Source organism: Macaca mulatta, chromosome 1 (genome assembly GCF_049350105.2).
Source record: "Macaca mulatta isolate MMU2019108-1 chromosome 1, T2T-MMU8v2.0, whole genome shotgun sequence".
NCBI lineage: Eukaryota > Metazoa > Chordata > Mammalia > Primates > Cercopithecidae > Macaca > Macaca mulatta.
The window spans coordinates 149,816,683-149,830,904 of record NC_133406.1 but is presented as its reverse complement, the minus strand read 5'-3'; the positions used below and the strand labels follow the sequence as shown (position 1 = coordinate 149,830,904).

The window sequence follows — 14,222 nt, the reverse complement described above, 5'->3', positions numbered from 1 at the left end:
ACAGCGCCTGGCAAAGGGTAGAGGGAGACCAAAGGCCCAGAGTGCTCCCACCAAATTGGATCCTGGAAAGTCTGACACTGGAGCAACTACTAGAGTCACTCGGCAGCCGCTTGCTTGGGCTTTTTACAATGAAACTGCAGGATTAAAGGAGGCCATTTTGGTGAACTGGAGCATCGCCCAGTATTTGCCAATGGATAGGAGGGTCACAGGGTTGGAGGCCATGTAGAATAACTGATGCAAAAGTAGCAGATACTCGTTTGTCCAGACTGCAAATACCCAGTTTTAATGTCTTGCTGAATCTGCAGCTCTCCTAGAAGCACAATGAAGTGTCTGCAACTCGGAACACGTTTTGTGCCTTGGACACTGCATGTGCCCTTCACTCCTGCTTTCCACTTCTATCTTCTTGGCCACCCTGCCTGTATTTTGATGAACCTCTGCCACTGGAGTTGGTATGTCCGCCTAAATGGCATTTCAGCATGGATTTCCCCAGGTGCCTAGCATCCTTTCCTAGATTAACGTGTCAGTGGCATATGGTGCAAATGGCCTGTCGTTCAGTTTCAGAATCAGTTTAAAATATCTGCCAGGCTGCTATCTCCTTTGGCATAACGCCTGTGGCCCCAGTGTTTGAGAAAGGAGAGCAACATTGTCTGAAAATTATTTAGAGTGATTTTTTTCCTCTGATAGCCAGAATCTGGTTTCCTGTCTTTCCGCATTTCTCTCTCTCTCATTTCTTATCCCTGGTATCTGAGCAAAAGAAAGAAGTCTATGTTCTGATATTGAGTGCCTAGGAGCAGGGAAAATGTTGAGAGCAGCCTTTGGTGCATTGGTTCCTTTATTGTATTTATTTTGTATTTGTGTATTTATTCATTTATTTATGTTTGAGACAGAGTCTCTTGTCACCCAGGCTGGAGTACAGTGGTGCGATCTTGGCTCACTGCAACCTCTGCCTCCCAGGTTCCAGCAATTCTCCTGCCTCAGCCTCCCAAGTAGCTGGGATTACAGGTGCACACCACCACAACTGGCTAATCTTTTGTATTTTAGTAGAGTCGGGGTTTCACCATGTTGCCCAGGCTGGTCTCAAACTCCTGAGCTCAGGCAATCCACCCACCTCGGCCTCCCAAAGTGCTGGGATTACAGATGTGCGTCACCACACCCGGCCATTGTATTGGTTCCTTTACAGGCTCTTTTTCCATAAAGGGGAGTATATTGCTTTTTCAAACACTGTTGCATTTTATTCTCTTAAAAGCCCCTGTGTAGGTATTAGCTCCATTTTGCAGATAAAAGAATTGAGGCTCAGACAATTTTCAATGTGGTGAAAGCATACTACAAAGACGTAGAAGAATAATAGTTCAGACCCAGGTTCTCTGACTTCACAGTCCAAAGTCTTTTCACTCTATTAAGTCCATGCATTGACCGTTGTCTGAACTGATATCGTGCCCACATCCAAGCATCTCTGGGGAAAGGGATCTATTTTTACTGCAGTTCAACAGGCAGCGCTCACAGAAGCCTGCGTCTCTGTAGGCATTGTCAGCAAGTGCTCCTGGCTTCTTCTTGTACAAACTCCTCATCGTGCTCTTCTCTCAGTGTGTTTAATGGTGGGTCATTGTTACTATTTAGTTGCCTGATGGGTTTCTGGCTCCTAAATCCAAGTAACGAAGCAGATCCTGCTGTCCCTGGGATTATCCCCTCTTGATGAGTGATGACCTCAGGATTGGAGGCAGCCGACCTGCGGGCAGAGAGAGGGGGATGTCAAAGGTTCCTCCAGCTCAATTTGGATTGATGAACCAGAATAATTCAGGCAGCAGGGCTCGTGGAATTGGCCTCAACTGGCAATCTTTTTCCAGAACTGTTCTTTCTCAATTTTTGTATTTGAGGTGGAGTGTTTCTGCCAATTTCTCACTTACATCCTCTCTTTTCTACTACAGGTATTTGGAAAGCACCCTCACTCTCATCTATTGGCTGGATTCATTGTCTCCACAACACCAAACAATCGGATGGACCCCATTCACCAACTAGTCATTTCCACCTTTATGCTCTACTTTGCTAGAACCTTCCACTGAAAACACCTCACAGGTCTTTATTCTGTCATCAAAATTCTGTACCTGCTTCCTGTCCAATTCATCACCTTCAAGAAATCTCCAAATGAGTCTATCCAACTAATAGCTTCTTTATTCCAAATTCCTTCCAATGATAATAACAACAGTACTTCTTAAACATTTTATAATTGTTAATTTAAATAAGTAATATCAGGTGGCCCAACATTTAAATGTACACAGGGTATACAAATAATCAAAGTGAAAATAATTTGTGCTCTTGTCCCAGCTCCCTAGCTCCCAGCTCAGAGGCACTCTGTGACCAGTTCCTTTTGTCTCCTTCTGAACCTTCCAGAGATATCGTTATATGTATATATACTTTTAAAAAATGTATCAACAATATATGAGAATAACTGTTAACATATATTAGTAATTATTATTATTATTTTTATTTTACTTTAAATTATAGGATACATGTGCACAACCTGCAGGTTTGTTACATATGTATACATGTGCCATGTTGGTGTGCTGCACCCAATGACTCGTCATTTACATTAGGTATATCTCCTAATGCTATCCCTCCCCCCTCCCCCAACCGCATGACAGGCCCCGGTGTGTGATGTTCCCCTTCCTGTGTCGAAGTGTTCTCACTGTTCAATTCCCACCTATGAGTGAGAACATGCAGTGTTTGGTTTTTTGTCCTTGCAATAGTTTGCTCAGAATGATGGTTTCCAGCTTCATCCTTGTCCCTGCAAAGGACATGAACTCATCCTTTTTGGTGGCTGCATAGTATTCCATGGTGTCTATGTGCCACATTTTCTTAATCCAGTCTATCATTGATGGACATTTGGGTTGGTTCCAAGTCTTTGCTATTGTGAATAGTGCCACAATAAACATATGTGTGCATGTGTCTTTATAGCAGCATGATTTATAATCCTTTGGGTATATACCCAGTAATGGGATGGCTGGGTCAAATGGTATTTCTAGTTCTAGATCCATGAGGAATCGCCACACTGTCTTCCACAATGGTTGAACTAGTTTACAGTCCCACCAACAGTGTAAAAGTGTTCCTATTTCTCCACATCCTCTCCAGCACCTGTTGTTTCCTGACTTTTTAGTGATCGCCATTCTAACTGGTGTGAGATGGTATCTCATTGTGGTTTTGATTTGCATTTCTCTGATGGACTGTGATGATGAGCTTTTTTTCATGTGTGGGCAAAGGATATGAGCAATTATATAAGAGATGCCATGCTAAGCACTTTACATGTATTATTTCATTGAATCCTCCCAACAACTTTATCAGATGTATCCTCATATGATCCATATTTATAAATAAAGAAATAGAGGCTCAGAAAAGTTAAGGAGCTTACCTATGATCACACAGTGTTGTAGCAGAGTTGGAATTTGATCCCCGGCTGCCTGACTGCAGAGCCCAAGCTCCTAACCACTGTGCTACTTGCCTTAAAATGACTCTCTGATTGTCTCATATACGTATGCATCTGGTTTCCCAGCTAAATCAAAGAGTCTTCAAAAACAAAAGAAGCAGTGTGGGATAGTGGAAAGAACGCACACTTGGGAATCAAATCCCGGCTTTGAAACTTACTAGCTATGTGACTACAGGTAAGTTTCTGAAACTCTCTGAACTTCCATGTTCTCATCTGTAAAGTTAGAAAACTGCTAACCTCATTAGCATTAGAGGGAGGCAGGCGTGTTGTGATGATCAGGGGAGATAAAGAATGTAAAGCATCTGGCACATTAGACGTTTGCAGAAATAGTAGTGACTTTCTCAAGAGCTGTGTCTTTTTAAAAATATATTTGCCTGCTTTAGCTACCCTGTGCAAGGTGGAAAGGTGCATAGGCAATCCTCATGTGATGTTTGACATAATATAAACCTGACCTTTCCAGTGGAAAATGCCATACAGAAGTCCCTGAAAGTAAATACAAGGCAACAGGCTCTTGTACCTAGGACCCATGGGTCTTGCTCTAGAGGGGATAGTTGGTCATTTGTTGGCTATTCAAAGAAATGTATGGAATAGTATACAAGATTGGCCTAATGGTCGTACATATTGTAAATCTTCACTGAGGTAAACAAGCATAAATGGAGTCTAAAGGGGAAAAAAAACTGAAGAAACACTGTCAGGAATTTTTTCTGGAACATTCTTCCTCCAGACACCCTCATGGTAACCCTTTCCCCTCCTTCTAGTCACCTCCTCAGAGGTCTCTCCTGACCTGCAACCTGTCCCAACTCCCACTTTATTTTTAATTTTTTCATAACACTTTGCACCTGCAGTTATGTAATATAATTATCCTGTCTTTTGCATATGTTTTTCATGGTCTGATTCCTCTAGAATGTAAGCTCCCTGAGGGCAGAGGCCTTGTTTTTTTCACTGATATATCCTAAGCCCTTCAAATAGTGTCTGGCACATAATGCCTGCTCAATAAATACCTATTGGAGGAATAAATTTTTCAGATAAGAAAACTGAGGTTAAGTGACTTGGCCTAGATAATTTTGCCAGTTAACAGCAGAGTTAAGACTAGAACTCAGTTTTTCTGCCTGCCAAACCAGTTGTCTTTCCATTAAATCGTATTTTTAAGGATGTAGGAGCGTATATGTAGGATTGAGGAAAGATTTGATTATTGAGGAATCCAGAAAAAACTGGAAATGAGTGCATATAGACAAAATAACTGAAACATGAAAGTGACAGTAGGAAAAAAAAAAAGCCATAGATGTGGGTGGCAATGTTGATTTTTTTTCAAAATTTTGTTTAAGTACCTGAGACTCTGCTGTCAGTTTATCTAGTGAAATAAGATTCATGATCAATATGTGGAGACGGAAATTTCAGACCTCATTATACACAAACTGAAGATTATTCCTTTGCTGTCACTGTGGCATTTGACACACCAGTGAAAACAAAAGGAAATCTGTCTCAGATGCCCCTTTTAGCTTTGACAGATGTGGAAATGCATGAGTTTGGAGCGTAAATTTTTGGTTGGATGTTACATGTGAGCATGTCCCAAGATACAGCTAGAGAAACCACCACCATGTTCACAGTTGAGAGCCACAGCCCTAGTGATGAGCTGAATTTCAGTCCAGGATGTCTGCTCCCATCCCTACTTTGTTCTCTTATCTTGAAAGCAAAAGAGGCACTCTGTCTTTTCCCAGGCTAATCTTCCATCTGAGCTTTTGGTCTCATCTCTTTCTCCCATCACTTACCCCTCTTTCTTGAATCTTAAATCTATCTTTTCCCCATATGTGCAAACATGTTCAAATCTCCTCCATGCTAATGCAAAATTATAAAAATCTTCCAACAATCTCTTCAATCAGTAACCTACTGATGTAAAAGCAAAACACCCCAAAACAGTGGTTTCAAACAGAAAGAACTTTATTCACAAATTGATAAGTCATCTGGGCCAGGCTCAATTGGTCTCTATTGACTTCAGCTGGGCCTGAAACAGTGACTACACACCCTCAAGAGGGTGCAGTCAGCTGGAGGGGTCAGCTAGGGCAGGCTGGTCAAGGGTGAGCTCACTCGCATGCCTGACAATTAAGCAGGTTATTAGTTATGGTGAAGTCGGTGACTGGGACACTGGTCGCTTATCATCCAGCAGTTTAGCTCAGGCTTGTTCTCATGGTTGCTGGGCAGGATTTCAAGAGGCAGAGAGAGAAAGAGAGAGAGAGAGAAAGCAGAAATACAAGACCTCTTGAATTGGCACACCAGCAATTCTTCCTCATTTTATTGACAAAAACAATTCACAAGTCTAACCAAGGGGCAAGGAAATAGGCTCTACCTTTTGATGGGAGGAGCTGCAAAGTCACATCACAAAGGATGTGGATTCAGGGAGGGATGGAGAATTAGGGTCAGTTTTGTAATAATCCTACAATATCTCTCTTCATCCTTAAGCTTCAGCCTAGGTGTCTCCTTTCCTTCACATCCAAACTTCCAGAAAGGGTCATTATCACTAGCCTTGGCTACTTCCTTACCAACCAGTCACTCCTCACCCAAGATGACCTCATCTTACTTCTGCCATCTCCCTTTTGATGGAACTACTCTCTTTAAAGACAACAATGGATCAAATATCAAATACTATGAACTTTCAGCTGTTATCTTACTTAACTTTATTGCACAATTTGCCCTGTATGGCTATTTTCTCCTGCTTAAAACTCCCCTCCCTTACTGCCTGCATTCGCTCTCTCCTGCCTCCTTCTACTCCTCTGGCCATTGCTCCACAGGTTCCATGGCTGGCTGGTGTCTGTCCTCTGGCTCGTCAATGTTAATGTTTCTGTTGTCTCTTTTCTTTTCTTCCTTCTCATGTTAAATTCTTTCCAAAATCTAATGTAGTCAAAGGAATACCACCTATATTCATCTTTATTCTAACCCCCTTTTAACCTGCAGGTATAAAGTGTCAGTGCCTACTGGATATTGCCATAGGCTCCTCAAACATAACATGTGTCTTCAACTGAGTTTAATATCTTTCTTCCAAAATGTGATTCTGTCTTCACTTTCTTTGTTAACAGCTTTTCAATTATTTCAATTCATCAAGCTGAAAATGGAGGACTGTCCTTAACTCCTTCCAACCTCGACTTCATACAACCCAAAATATTAGGTCCTATCAATTCTACCCCCCAAGTATCTCTCAGAGTCACCCCTTCCTCACATCTATGCTGCTACCTGAGTTTAGACTGTCCCCCTCTGTTGCCCAGGCCAATGCAGAGCCTTTCATCTGCTGCCCTGACCCTCTTCTGCAACCAGAGATCTTCTGAAATGCAAATTGGTTATTCCTTTGCCTTATACGCTTCCACTGGCTCATTTCTGCCAAGATAAAAATCTAAACCCTTTGGAAAAAAAAAGTACTCCATCTCATTTTAAGAAAAAGAAGGTTTATTATCAGGAAATAGGGGATTCTCATGAAGCAAGAAGTACAGCCAGGCAGCAGGGGAGTTGTCAGGAACAGAGTCCCCCGTGTGCTGGCTTCTCTCTCACTGCCTTCAATATCTTACCTCTGCGTGTTTCTTTGACTTTACCCCATTCTCCTGAAGACTTTCCCACCCTGTCTCTCTCTGCTTGTTCATTTAATGCACATGGCCCCCTATACACATTCTTAATCCAAGCCTACCTAACCATCATATCTCTCAGAACAAATTATTGAGAAAGAAAATCTGATTGGCTTAGCTCTTGGGTCAAATGCTCAATTGGCTGTGACCATGAAGGGGTGAGGTTATATGGACAAAACGTGACAGCGGTGGAGGCCCACATCTTCAGCGGAAGCTGTAGGGAAGAATGTTCTCAGAGAAGACAGTGTGGGCTGGGCAGGCAACTCAGACAGGCCCATTCTATTCCTTAATGTGGCATATGTTATTTTTCTAGTATCATCTACCAAATTTTCTCCCACTGCAATGAACTATCCACTTCAACTACATAGAGCTACTCCCCATTCCCTACACACGTCATGCTGTTTTTCATATGGTATTCCCAATACCTGCAATATTCTACCCCCCCAACTCTCTAGAAATCTCCTCCTTGTTTTTTATTTATTTATTTTATTTATCTAATTTTTTTTTTTTTGAGACAGAGTCTCACTTTGTTGCCAGGCTGGAGTGCAGTGGCGTGATCTCGGCTCACTGCAACCTCCACCTCCTGCGTTCAAGCAATTCTCCTGCCTCGGCCTCCCGAGTAGCTGGGACTACAGGCACATGCCACAACACCCAGCTAATTTTTGTATTTTTGGTAGAGATGGGGTTTCACCAGTTTGGCCAGGATGGTCTTGATCAGGTTGAGCTCGTGATCCACCCACCACGGCCTCCCAAAGTCCTTCTTATTTTTTAATATCCAATGTCGCCTATACTGTGAAGCCTCCCTTGCCCCTGTTAGTTGCTCTGTCTTCTAGGAATGCTTAGCACTTTGCACACTTAGCACTTTCCACTTACACTCTTAGAGTGTATATTATACCAAATTGAAATTGTTTGCTCCCTTTGCTAGATTATGGGCTTTTTTAAATTGGCAGGCACCATCCCCAGCATCTGCTATAGTGTTGGGCACATAGAACTGAATGAATTAAAATGTTAAGTGAACAGAGTTTCTAAATCAATTGTATTACTCCATTCTTACACTGCTATAAATAAATACCCAAGACCAGGTGCAGTGGCTCTTGCCTGCAATCCCAACACTTTGGGAGGCCGAGGTGGGTGGATCACGAGGTCAGGAGTTCGAGATCAGTCTGGCCAACATGGCGAAACCTCATCTCTACTAAAAATACAAAAAAAAAAAAAAAAAAAATTAGCCAGGTGTGGTGGCATGCGCCTGTAATCCCAGCTACTCAGGAGGCTGAGGCAGACGAATTGCTTGAACCCGGGAGGTGGAGGTTGCAGTGAGCCGACATTGCACCACTACACTCTATCCTGAGTGGCACAGCAACACTTCATCTCTTAAAAAAAAAAAAAAAGAAAGAAAGAAAAAATACCTGAGACTGGGTAATTCATAATGAAAAGAGGTTTAATTGGCTCACTGTTCTGCAGGTCGTATAGGAAGCATAGCTGAGGAGGCCTCAGGAAACTTTCAATCACGATGGAAGGGGAAGCAGGTACATCTTCACACGGCTGGAGCAGGAGAGAGAGAGAGTAAGGGGAAGTGCTATACACTTTAAAACAACCAAATCTCATGAGAACTCACTCACTATCATGAGACCTGCAAGAAGGAAATCTGCCCTCATGACCCAATCACCTCCCACCAGACCCCTTTTCCAACATTGGGGATTACAATTTGACGTGAGACTTGAGCAGGTACAAATCCAAACCATATTGCCAATGGTTCCCCAAGTGTGTTCCTGGATCATTAGCATCAGCATCATCTGAGAACTTGTTAGAAATGCAAATTCCTAGGCCCCTACACAAACATACTAAATAAAAAAAACTCTAAGAGTAGAAGTGGTAGGCACAACCTTGTCTCTTGCCCCCAGATGTCTATGTCCTATTCCCTGGGACCTGTGAGTATGCTATGCTACATAGCAAAAAGGAATTAAGGTTGCAGATGGAATTAAGATGAGTGATCAGCTGATTTTAAAATAAAGAGTTTATCCTGGATTATCCAGGTGGGCCTAATGTTATCAAAAGGGTCCATAATGGGGAAGAGGGAGATGGAAGGGTCAGAATCAGAAAGATAACACCATGAGAAAGACTTGATCAGCCACTGCTGGCTTTGAGGATGGAAGGAGGCCACTAGCCAAAGAATGCAGGCAGCTTCTAGAAGCCAGAAAAGGCAAGAAAACAGATTCCCCTAGAGTCTCCAGAAAGGAATACAGCTCTGTCAAAATCTTGACTTTTGTCGAGTGAGACCCACTTTAGACTTCTGACCTCCATAACTATAAGATAACAAATTGTTGTTGTTTTAAGCCACCCAGTCTGTGATAATTTGTTACTGCAGCAATAAGATACGAATACAGTAGAGCCCAGCAATCTGTGTTCCAACAAGCCTTCCAGGTGATTCTGAAATTTCCTCTCACTATGCACTGTAGCACCAGGTATTAAACTGACTACATTCTTCATCCTTCTTTCTTGTGTTTGCTTGTTTGACTGTCTCTGTATGTTCACCACTGTATCCTTGCCTACTGCTGGCACTCAGTAGTAATAATAATGGTAGTAGAAGGAGTTACAGTAGCAGCAGCAGCAAATGCTTGTTGAGAATGTCTATGTGTAAAGTGTTACTCTAAGCACTTTACATGACTTAACTCAGTCCTTGTAATAGCCCTGTGAAGTAAGTGATATTACTACCCATATTTTATAAATGAGGTAACTGATGTCCAGAGAAGAAAAACAACTTTCCAAAGATCCCCTAGCTAGTAAGTGGAACAGCCAGACCTCAAACTCAGTCTCACTTAGAGCCCCTACAATGTGCTCTGTAGGCAGAGTACAACATATGTTGGATAGGTGAACGAATGAATGAATGAATGAATGAATGATAAACAGTAAGTTGAACTTGAGGACTTTTTATTTTTGTAGATTTAGAGGGTACATGCACAGTTTTGTTACTGGATATATGTGTAGTGGTGAAGTCTGGGCTTTTAGTGTAACCATCATTCAAGAAGTGTACATTGTACCTGTATTAGTCCATTTTCACACTGCTATAAAGATACTACCTGAGACTGGGTAATTTATAAACAAAGGAGGTTTAATTGATTCACAGTTCCACATGGCAGGGAGCAGGGGGGCCTCAGGAAACTTACAGTCATGGCAGAAGGGAAAGCAGACACCTTCTTCACAAGGCAGCAGGAGAGAGAAGTGTGAGCACAGGAAAAACTGCCACTTGCAGATCCATCAGATCTCTTGAGACTCACTATCATGAGAACAGCATGGGGGAAACTGCCCCCATAATCCAATCACTTCCCTCCCTTGACATGTGGGGATTACACGTGGAATTACAATTCAAGATGAGATTTGTGTGGGGACACAGAGCCAAACCATATCAGTACCCAATACGTAATTTCTCGTCCTTGACTTCCTTCCCACTCTCCCACCTTTTGAAGTCTCAAGTGTCTCTTACTCGACTCTCACCTGAGGACTTTAGAAACTTTGGAAAGGAACAGTGGAGCTCTAAAGGCATATCATCCCAGCACTGATTCAGAGGAGTGGGGAGAAGACACATGCTTCTCTTGCATGGATGTCAAACAGAAGACACAGGAAAGCAACTAGAACAGGAGTGGAAAACAGGACTGGCTGAAGACGGCAGAGTATAGGAGTGGAGAGGGTGCACCCTGGGTAGGAACTGTGCATGGCTTCCTGAAATGGGGGAGCCAAGAGGTTTTTTTGTTTGTTCGTTGTTTGAGGTGGACTCTCACTTTGTGGCCCAGGCTGGAGTGCAGTGGCAAGATCTTGGCTCACTTCAACATCCACCTCCCAGATTCAAGTGATTCTCCTGCCTCAGCCTCCCGAGTTGCTGGGATTACAGGTGCATGCCACCACACCCACCTAATTTTTTGTATTTTGAGTAGAGATGGGGTTTCACCATGTTGGTCAGGTGGTCTCAAACTCCTGACCTCAAGTGATCCACCCGCCTTGGCCTCTCAAAGTGCTGGGATTACAGGCGTGAGCCACCTGGTGCCTGGCCAGCAAGAGTTGAAGGCTAACAGGAGAGGCAAGGCTGGAACTATATTCACCACAGTATCGCTAGCCTCTAGTCTAGGCCTGGAACCTCAGAAACCCAGCGCCTGAATATCAATGTATCTTTGTTGAGTAAAAGAGAATTTTAGTGTGACATTGTTCTGGGCTCTTCAGACATTCGTTTCAAGATGTCTGAGGAAGATCTGTGATTAGGTTCAGCAGACCTCTCAGTAGTAATGCAGACACTATGAGGGGAAAGGCTGATTTAAAAATCAACACACTGGAGGAGCTGGAGGCACAGGGAGCATAGACAGAATGGGTTCTGGTAAGTGGTCAAGACCCAGTGTCCAGGGAATGTGGCTATTTTCAGTCAGGTGCCTCACTGAGCAAGGGAATTGTAGCATTTATCTAATGCCCATTGTGAGTCAGCCATGGGACTAGGTGTTTTCCTTCCTTGAGCTCATTCGAGCAAAGTGCCCCAATATGTGAGGTGCGAACAGGAAGAGGAAAACAAGGGAATGACTCAGAGCCCAGGTTGGCAGACAGGGCCAAGGCCATCTCTCCATAGGGGACAGGTTCAACCTATTGGGTCGGTCCTATGGCAGGGTCCAGGCCCCAGGGAGAACTGCCTTAAACAAAGCAGGGCCATAGGGGTCAAGACATATGCCAGAAACAGAATGAAGGCTAGCTGATGGCACAGAGCATAGCCAGAGGCAAGGGGCAGAACTAAGTTTACGGAAGGAGAAATAACCCCAAAGTGCAGTGCACAGGGATGAGACACTGCAGTCAGGGAGGGAAGAGGTAGAGCTGAAGTCAGGGGAAATTCCTAAGAGAAATACTCATGATCAGAGTTCCTACAGTTACAAAGCTAAGTAGGTAAGAAAGATTTCTTAACATCAATGAAAGTGATGGTGAAGAGCCACAGAGTCACGTGCTTTGCCCAGGTTGAGTTCCTGACCCACAGATCTGTAAGCATAATACTTTATTGTTTTATGCCACTAAGACTTGAGGTAATTTGTTTCCTCAAATTACAGTTACTTCACCATTACACAAATATCCAGTAACAAAATGTGCATGTCCCCTCTAAATCTATAAAAATAAAAAAGTTAAGTCCTCAGGTTAGACTTACTGTTTATTATTCATTCATTCGTGAATTACACAGTTACCCCAGATTTAATTCCTAGAGCACCTATTTTCATAAATTTTAGTTTCATTTTCAAGATAAGGTTCGAGTCCAACCTCTTTTTTTTTTTTTAATACGGGAGAACTTGAGAACCCATTTTAAGTGGAATTACAGTAAGTGACCTTTTCCTAGTATCAAATTTCCTGCAATACTTTGCAGGGAACACTGTCTCAAACCCCTTGGCTCTATGTCCCATGGCAGGTAGAGAGATCAGTGGGCCCAGCCACTGGGAACCCTGGGAAGCCAGGGGAAAATAGATGGGTTTGAGTTAACTGCAAAAGGCCTAGAACTCAGTGTTGCATGGTCCTGGGATGGTGTTGTGGAAAGAGGACCACATTTGGTGCCAGATGGTACACTCGATAATTATGTGGTATTGGCCAAGTTACTCTACTTTTCTGAGCCTCAGTTTCCTCAGTTGTATCATGGGACTACTAATCTTCCCTTCCTGGGCTGTTTTACTGCTCACAAGTGATAATCTATGTAAAGTAGTCACCAAAGTTAGTTTCCAACTGAGGATGCCACTCCTACTATGAAATCCACTTTTATTAATGTGAGAAGGATTACTTTTTAAATCATAAAAAACAAAACGAGATAAAGTCATGTTCAAGTTTCACAGTTTCACTTCTTTTCTTCTTTTTCAGATCCTTCACCTTATTATTTTACTCCTGCCTATGTGCAGACCGTATTTTGATATCCCTATGCACGGGATAATAAATAGGATTCTTCTTGAGCACCAACTCCATTGAACTACTTGGAACTCTTGAGAAGAATTCTGACACTGAAACCAGACTCATTACAAAATGGTGCCATGATCTACTGGTGATATATGCTTAGGAGAGTTGGGTAGCATCACTATTGCCCACTTTTTATCAACTCTGTTATATCTTTCTCCCAGACACACTCATTGTATTCTCACTTCCCACTCCCCAGAGGAGTCGGATTTTTAGAAGCACAGAGTCTAAGTATAGTCTAGGATTCATATATCCCTAACGACTTTTTAGCTCTTTCCATGTTAAATAGAGTGCTGGGTTGCTGAAGTTCACACAAGTCAAATTATTTGGCTTAGATCACACAGCTAGTAAATATGAAAACCAAAATTGAAAGCTGATCTCTCCGATTTTGAAGCTAGAGCTGTGTCTTTAGTAGGCTGTCCCCTTCAGTGGCAACAATCTCTCAAAGTAGGCCTGGATCCAAGTGTAACCTAGGGCTTGTTCTAGGGATAGGGATAGAGTTCCCTTTCCTAGAAATGCCACATGTAGGAACTACTGACTATAGGCCACTAATTCATGCTGGGAGAAGCTCAAGTATAGAACATCTTCAGCCAGCAGGTGTAGAGAACAGCAGTGAAGGAGCAGTGCTTTGTAGATAGACCAGGTCAGGATCTGCTCACCAGCTGAATAATCTTGAGCAAGTTACTCAACCTTCCTCTTACTCAATTTCCCTGTAAATTAGGACTAAAAAGAACATTACCGACTTCACACGGTCATGTGGGGATCAGGTGGAGAGAATGTTTATGAAGAGCTCAGTACAGGCTGCAGCACACAAGTCCTCAATATGTATTGGTCATGAATCACCCTAAGGAGAGTGTAAGGGGTCTGCTCCTCACTGCACATGGGGGCAGTGTGTGCTAGAATATATAACCTGAACAGAAACACATCTGGAAGAAGTGCAGCCAAAGTAATAAAACAATCACATGATAAATGTGTGTATGCTTATTTTTTTTTTTTCACTTGACCAGGGAAATTCAGGCAATTAATGTTTGAAAGGGAATCTGAAGCAAATGTAATGGAGTCAAGCGTTCCCTCATAATGTCATGTGATCCCGCAGTCACCAGAGCCGTTTTGGTTGTGTGAAGAAGACTGTGCCCAAAGTACCTCCTTAAAGCTTTCCTAACAACAGCTCTACCAGCCACGAA

At 42.8% G+C, this 14,222-nt stretch overlaps 1 long non-coding RNA gene across 1 annotated transcript in view; it reads right to left on the bottom strand.

Annotated features, from left to right (window-relative positions):
• Positions 1-8,521, bottom strand: part of LOC114671699 (uncharacterized) — a 41,900-nt gene extending 33,379 nt beyond the window's left edge. The window contains exon 1 of the long non-coding RNA XR_013412582.1: positions 8,493-8,521. This is a non-coding gene — a long non-coding RNA (uncharacterized LOC114671699). The remainder of the gene's footprint in view (positions 1-8,492) is intronic.
• Positions 8,522-14,222: the final 5,701 nt, after the last annotated feature.